We start from the raw sequence: 8030 nt of genomic DNA on the forward strand, positions 1-8030 counted from the left end.
GCTTAGATTATTTTTTCTTCTCTTAAACCCTGACACAAACATGTTTAATAATTGTCTTAATAGTATTCATCCACTTGCCATAGTGTCCCGTCAATTTAAATATTATGCCACTGACTTACTGTAAATCAGGAATGTTCTTTGAACTTTTTCCCGGTACCTAGAATGGGTTCTCTTTTGATTTAGGCTGGTACATACCATGTGTAAGTTGGCTGTCCAAAGTCCTGAGGGATAAAAGGTAAACCTAGCTTCTCCCCTCTTCACAGACAGTCCAACAGGAACCACAGTAGATACTTTACCTTCTTTCACAATATATTATTCTGGAAGCATCCTATTTAGGCCATGGGGCTTCCCAGGTGGCTCTGTGGTGAAGAAATCAGCTGCCAAGCAGGAGACGTGGGTTTGCCCTGGCTCAGGAAGATCCCCTGGAGGAGGGCATGACAACCCACTCTAGTATTCTTGGCTGGAAGACCCCAGGGCAGAGGAGCCTGGCGATGACTACAGTTCACGGAGTTGCCACGAGTCGGACACAACTTAGTGACTAATAAACACCAAAATTTAGGCCATAAATACCCCTTTTCCTGCCTGTAGACCTTTGAAATTCACACAATTTCAAAATTATGAAATTTTCAATTTTCAAATTCACAATCCGCCACGTCCACTCTCAACATGATTGAACTGTGGCATGTTCAGTGTTAAGTAGATTGTAGCAGGGCTTCCCTGGTAGCTCAGCTGGTAAAGAATCCACCTACAATGCAGGAGACCCTGGTTTGATTCCTGGGTCAGGAAGATCCCCTGGAGAAGGGATAGGCTACCCACTCCAGTGTTCTTGAGCTTCCCTGGTAGCTCAGACAGTAAAGAATCCGCCTGCAATGTGGGAGACCTGGGTTTCATCCCTGGGTTGGGAAGATTCCCTGGAGAAGGGAACGGCTACCCACTCCAGTATTCTTGCCTGGAGAATCCCTATGGACAGAGGAGCCTGGTGGGCTACAGTCTATAGGGTCGCAAAGAGTCAGACACAACTGAGTGACTAAGCACAGCACAGCACTGAGTAGAAGCAACTGTGGAGACATTGATTATATTTACAATAATTCCAAAGTGAAGTTAGCACCAGAATTAAATACAAACAAACAAACCCTGTTATGTACCTGGCCAGAATAGTGCCCATTTTATGTGCATTTAAATATGACATTTTAGTGTCAGCAAAATATAAGTGTTCTTCCTTCACCAGCGTGGATGCAACATGTTAAATTTAGCCTTTATTGAGTGTCTGCCCTAAGGACTGAATATTGAAGCAAGGGTGAAGAAGTGAGAAGGTAGGTTGAATCACAAAACCGGAGGCAGAATATATATTTTGTATGATCAAACAGCTGTGTGATCAAATGGGGGCCAAGACAGGAAAATTGCCACCTAGCGTGGTCCAGCCGGCAGACCCCGGCCAGCTGTGAGGATGCTTAGCGGCATCCGGTCACCCCTGCAGCACACAGCGCAGCACGACCGCGGGGCTTTGGCGATGCCGTGCCCTCCCCGGGGCTGGGACAGACCAGCCTGTCTCCATGAGAGCCCCTCGTTCACTCAGTTCTGGTGATGGCCACGGCTAGGGATGTCTGCAGACTGTTCTCGCGTGTGGCACCCAGACTGGGGTGCACAGAGCACCTGGGAGGGATCAGATCACTCGTCACGCAAACTCCTGACGTGGCCAGGGGGGCCACTCAGCCGGTGGAGTCTCGGGGGGAGAGGGACTTGGTGACGCAGCAGGAGGCCTGAGAAACCCGAGAGAGAGCTCCAAAGCTTGTCAGGACCCAGCCTCCGACACCACAAGCATCAGTTCTCCTTTATGTCAGGATTGTCACGGACGAGACCGGGTCCAAGGGGCTGACCCTCCACTTCGCAGTTACTCTAGCTGCGTTGTTCTGGAGTCAAAAAGCAGAAAGACTGTTGCTATGAAGGTCATACTTCTGAAGTCAGAATATTTTCCCGTTTTCTAATCCCCGCGCCAAATGCACCTCCAGGGGTGCAGAACCAGCAGGTATGTAACTAAACTGAACAATACCTGCAAAGCTTGAAGCCACAAAAAACACTCAGACTTTTTGACAGGTATCTAGTCGTATGTGAAAAGTCAAAAGTATTAGTTGCTCAGTCGTGCCTGACTCTTTGCAACCCCATGGACTGTAGCCCGCCAGGCCCCTCCATCCATGGGTTTCTCCAGGCAAGAAGACTGGAGTGGGTTGCCATTTCCCTCTCCAGGGGATCTTCCTGACCCAGGGACTGAACCCCCGTCTCCTGAATTGCAGGCAGATTGCATGTAACGTGAGCTATAAAATGTTTCCACTCCCTACTTTGGCAGTTAACTTCTGGGACGATATTTTAAGGAATCTGTCCAAACTATGAATGCCTCTGTGAGGTGATAAACTGTCCGTGTTCCTTGCCGAAGTCCTCCGTCTGCACAAGGGCTCCTCCTAAAGGACACGTTTTCAGACGCCTCCCCCACGTCCCAGGCTGGCATTGTCAGCTTTTTCCACTCTACTGAATCCTTCCTTCATGCTGTTATTTTTTTTTCTCATATCTCCAGGCTGTCTTTATTAATGAATTATTATTCATTTTTAAACCGTGTATTCTTAAGTGTGCAGTTCAATAATTTTTGAAATGTATAACGCGATGAACCCATCACAGCGATCAAAATAATGACCACTTCCATCACCCCAGAAGGTTCTCTCAGGCCCCCTGGTGATCTCTCCCAGCCCTCTAGCTCCCCTCTATCCCTGGACGATACCTCTGCTTTCTGACACTGTGGCCTGTTCTACATAGTATACAATTCTATGTAAATGGAATCCTGTGGTGTGTGCTCATTTTTATCTGGCTTCTTTTACTCAGCATAATTAGAGGTTTATCCATATTGTGTGTATCCATCAGATCAGATCAAATCAGTCACTTAGTCATGTCCAACTCTTTGCGACCCCATGAATCGCAGCATGCCAGGCCTCCCTGTCCATCACCAACTCCCAGAGTTCACTGAGACTCACGTCCATCGAGTCAGTGATGCCATCCAGCCATCTCATCCTCTGTCGTCCCCTTCTCCTCTTGCCCCCAATCCCTCCCAGCATCAGAGTCTTTTCCAATGAGTCAACTCTTCGCATGAGGTGGCCAAAGTACTGGAGTTTCAGCTTTAGCATCATTCCTTCCAAAGAAATCCCAGGGCTGATCTCCTTCAGAATGGACTGGTTGGATCTCCTTGCAGTCCAAGGGACTCTCAAGAGTCTTCTCCAACACCACAGTTCAAAAGCATCAATTCTTCGGTGCTCAGCCTTCTTCACAGTCCAACTCGCACATCCATACATGACCACAGGAAAAACCATAGCCTTGACTAGACGAACCTTTGTTGGCAAAGTAATGTGAGTGGTATCCCATTGTACAGATATGCTATAATTAGTTTATTCATTCGCCTGTTCATTTCATTTGAATGTTTCTAATTTGCAGCTATTCCGAGTGAAGTCTCTGGATGTGTGCTTCATTCCTCTCGGTTAAACACCTAGAGTGGAACGGCTAGGTCATATGGTAGATTTAGATACTATATACATATTACAAATTGTGACTTAATTTTTTTATATGGTGCAAGTGCAAGGTATGAATTGTAGGAATTTTTGGTTTATTTGGATAGGCATATAGAATGATTCAGCACCATTTGGTGAAATTATCTTTTCTCCACTGAAACGCATTTTACACTTCTGTTGAACATCTGTCGTCTATATGTGTCTTATTTCTGGATGTCAGCTGTTACATTGATCTGTCTTGACACCGGTAATACCGCATCTTGATTACTGCAGCTTTATAAGAAGTGTGGAAGCCACATAATGTAAACCCTCCATCTTCTTCCTATTTCAAAGGTGCTTTAACTGTTCAGGTCCTTTGCATTACTTACCATATGAATTTTATTTTTTGATGTTAGTTTTTCCTCATACTCTTTATTTTTTCCATTTTGTTTATTATTATCAGGCCCCACTATGTAGCAAGTGGGATCTTAGTTCCCAACCAGGGATCGGATCCCTGCCCCTACAGTGGAAGCAGAGTCTTAACCACTGGACCACCAGGAAAATCCTACTGTATGAGTTTTAGAATCAGCTCTTCAATTTCTACAGAGAAAGCCTGCTGGGATTTTGACTGGGATAGTATTAAATCTATAGATCAGTTTGGGAGAGTTGGCACCTGAATATTAAGTCTTGCATCTATTTATTTAGGTCTTCCTTAATTTCTCTCATCAATGTTATAGTTTTCAGTGTACATTTTTTCTTTTTTTTTTTCAGATTTATCTTAAGTATATATGTCACATTTTTGATGCTTTTGTAAACAGTATTATCTTTCCATTTTAATTTCCAGTTCCATACTGACACATAGAGATACATTTGAACTATCTCTTGGTTTGCTTAATTTTCTTCATTTTTTTGGGTTTTGATTTCTAGTTCATTGATACCTATTCTGATATTTATTATTTCCATCCTTAAACTTATTTTAGTCTTAATTTGCTCTTCTTTCTCTAGTTTCTCAAGGAAAAACTGAGGTAATTAGCTTGAAACCTTTCTTTTTTCTAATATAGGCCCTTAATGCTAAAAAATTTCCTTCTCATTACTACCTGAGCCACATTGCAAGGTGGATTCTTAACCACTGGACCACCTGGGAAGCCCCCGCCTGTCCTTTGAAGCTTTGAACCCAGGCACTGACTTCTCTCTAGCTATGGAAGTCCTAGATGGCATCTGCTTCCAGAAGAAGACTGTTTTGTCTACACGGAGTATCTGTTGTTCAGCACAGCCACCTTCAGAATTACCTTAGCTAGATCTTCTGGTAACTTGCTACAGCTTCTGTATCAGCTCTTTTTCATTTTTATGTTATACAAATAGCTTCTTTCCTTAAACCTCATGATTAAACCCTGCTACTTCAAACTTTTCCTCTGCAGCCTGCTCGCTTCTCTCAGCCTTCACAGAATTGAGGAGAATTGGGGCCTTACCGTGGATTAGGCTTTGGCTTAGGGGAATGTTCTGCCTGCTTTGATGGTCTATCCAGACCACTAAACCTTCTCTACGTCAACAGGAAGGCTGTTTCACTCTCTTTTCATTCATGTGTTCACTGGAGGAACATCTGTGATCTCCTCCAAGAAGCTTTCCTCTGCACTCACAACTCAGCTAACTGGTACAAGAGGCCTAGCTTTTAGCCTGCCTTGGCTTTCAGCATACTTTCCTCACAAAGCTTAATCATTTCTAGCTTTTGATTTAAAGTAGATGTATGACTCTTCCTTTGACTTAAACACTTCCTTTTACTTAAACACTTAGAGATCAATGTACGGTACTGTTGCTGCTGCTGCTGCTAAGTCACTTCAGTCGTGTCCGACTCTGTGCAACCCCACAGACGGCAGCCCACCAGGCTCCCCCGTCCCTGGGATTCTCCAGGCAAGAACACTGGAGTGGGTTGCCATTTCCTCCTCCAATGCATGAAAGTGAAAAGTGAAAGTAAAGTCATTCAGTCGTGCCCAACTCCTAGTGACCCCATGGACTGCAGCCTACCAGGCTCCTCCGTCCATGGGATTTTCCAGGCGAGTACTGGAGTGGGGTGCCATTGCCTTCTCCACCCTACGGTACTAGCTAGCCTCATTTCAAAATTATTGTGTCTTGGGGAACCGAGAGGCCCGGGAGATGGGGAAACAGCAAACTGATGGAACCAGAACACACACATTTATCAATTAAGATCACTGTCTCATGTGGGCACTGTTTCATGGTACTTCAACAGTGTTTCAAAATCTGATATATATATATATATATCACCAAAGATTTCTGATCATAGATCATCATAACAAATATAATAAGAGTGAAAAAGTTTGAAATATTGTGACAATTACCAAATTGTGACACAGAGACACAAGCTGAGCAAATACTGTTGGAAAAACGGTGCCAGAAGACGTGCTCAATACAGGGTTGCAACACACCTTCAACTTGTGAAAAACACAGAACCTATGAAGTGCAGTAGAGCAAAGTGCAATAAAACAAGGTATCATTATTGCCTCCATTCTACTTCTACAAAGCTAGTCCCGAAGTCCAGCTTGGGGAGTGAGTGACAGGAGGTGGAGTCACTAGGAACCATGTGGAGGCAGCAGCTTCCAGTGAGCTTTCTGCTCAGCCTGTTTGTTCTGCACATGGTATGTCTTGCTGCTCTGGCTGATTTTAAAAGCATCGTTGGTTTTAAGCAATTTGACTTTGTTTTGCCATTATGTCTTTTTTTTCACATTTCTTGAGTTTGGCTTTCATTGAGCCTCATGGATCCCTAAGTATATACTTTTCCTCCAGCTTATAAAAACTGCAGCCCTTATTTATTCAAATACTTGTCTGTCTCCCTGCTCTTCCCCATTGGGAGCCCCAGGTATACATGTATTAGTGAGCTTGAAGTCCTTCAGTTCATTGGTGCTGTTTTTTTTTTTTTTTTTTTTCAGCTTCACGCTCAGGAGAGGACGCTACATCTCCTCCTCATGGTTTCGGGTGCTCTACACATTCAGAGAAACTTCTCTAGTAACAAACTATAGAAATAATCCCTGAAAGTATAGTCTTCATCATTGGTGCTGTTAATCCCTCTCTGTTTCATTTTGGGTAGTTTCTACTGCTGTGTCTTCAAATTCACTTTTCTTTTGTAATGTCTAACTTGCCATTAATGCCACACAGTATACTTTTCATTTCTAGAAGATCTAATGTTTTTATTATTTTATATACTATATATATATATATATATATATATATATATATTTCCATGTCTCTACTTAACATGTTTAATCTCTCCTGTCACTTCTTGACCAATATAGAACACAATTATACCTATATTAATGTCCATGTCTGTTGATTATAATATCTGTGTCAGTTCCAGGTCAATTATGATTCATAGGTTTTAATTTTTATTATGAGTCAATTTTCCTGCTTCTTTGCATGCCTGCTAATTTTTAATTGGATGCTATACACTGTGAATTTTATTGTGGTGAGTGCTGAATATTTTTTAAATTTCTGTAGCAGTTCTTAAATTTGTTTATGGGTAAAGTTCACTGGAAACAGTTTGATCTCTTTGGGTCCTGCCCAAACAGAGCAGTGCTTAGCCTAGGATCATTCTGTCCAATCACTGAGGCAAGAACCTTTTTCTTAAAAAACAGGCTTTTTTAGTGCAGTTTTATGTTCATGCAAAACCAAGCAGAAGGTATAGAGGTTTCCCACATACCCTCTGTCTCCACTCGTGCACAGCCTCCTGCATCATCAACATCTCCAGCAGACGGTAAATTTGTTACAAATGAGGACCCTACATTGACACAGGGTTATCACTCAAGGCCCAGGGTTTACATCAAGGTTCACTGCTGGTCACGTACATTCTATGGGTCCGGACAAATGTGTCACGACGTGTATGCACCGTTGTAGACCATACAGTGACTGTCACTGACTCTAAAACTCCTCTGTGCTCCTGCTGGTTCTCCCTTTCCCCCCTAACCTCTAGCAGCCACTGATCTTTTTATAGTCTCTATAGTTTGACTTTTCCAGAATGTCATATAGTTGGAATCATAGTATGTAGCCTTTTCAGACTGGCTCCTTTCCCTTCAGTTCAGTTCAGTTCAGTCGCTCAGTCGTGTCCAACTCTTTGTGACCCCATGAATCACAGCACGCCAGGCCTCCCTGTCCATCACCAACTCCCAGAGTTCACTGAGACTCACGTCCATCGAGTCAGTGATGCCATCCAGCCATCTCAACTTCTGTCATCCCCTTCTCCTCCTGCCCCCAATCCCTCCCAGCATCAGAGTCTTTTCCAATGAGTCAACTCTTCGCATGAGGTGGCCAAAGTACTGGAGTTTCAGCTTTAGCATCATTCCTTCCAAAGAAATCCCAGGGCTGATCTCCTTCAGAATGGACTGGTTGGATCTCCTTGCAGTCCAAGGGACTCTCAAGAGTCTTCTCCAACACCACAGTTCAAAAGCATCAATTCTTCGGCGCTCAGCCTTCTTCACAGTCCAACTCTCACATCCA

General features: G+C 43.6%; 1 pseudogene; it reads right to left on the reverse strand.

Annotated features, from left to right (window-relative positions):
• Nucleotides 1–6359: 6359 nt before the first annotated feature.
• LOC112444656 (uncharacterized) lies at nucleotides 6360–6584 on the reverse strand (annotated as a pseudogene).
• Nucleotides 6585–8030: the final 1446 nt, after the last annotated feature.

Source organism: Bos taurus, chromosome 27 (genome assembly GCF_002263795.3).
Source record: "Bos taurus isolate L1 Dominette 01449 registration number 42190680 breed Hereford chromosome 27, ARS-UCD2.0, whole genome shotgun sequence".
NCBI lineage: Eukaryota > Metazoa > Chordata > Mammalia > Artiodactyla > Bovidae > Bos > Bos taurus.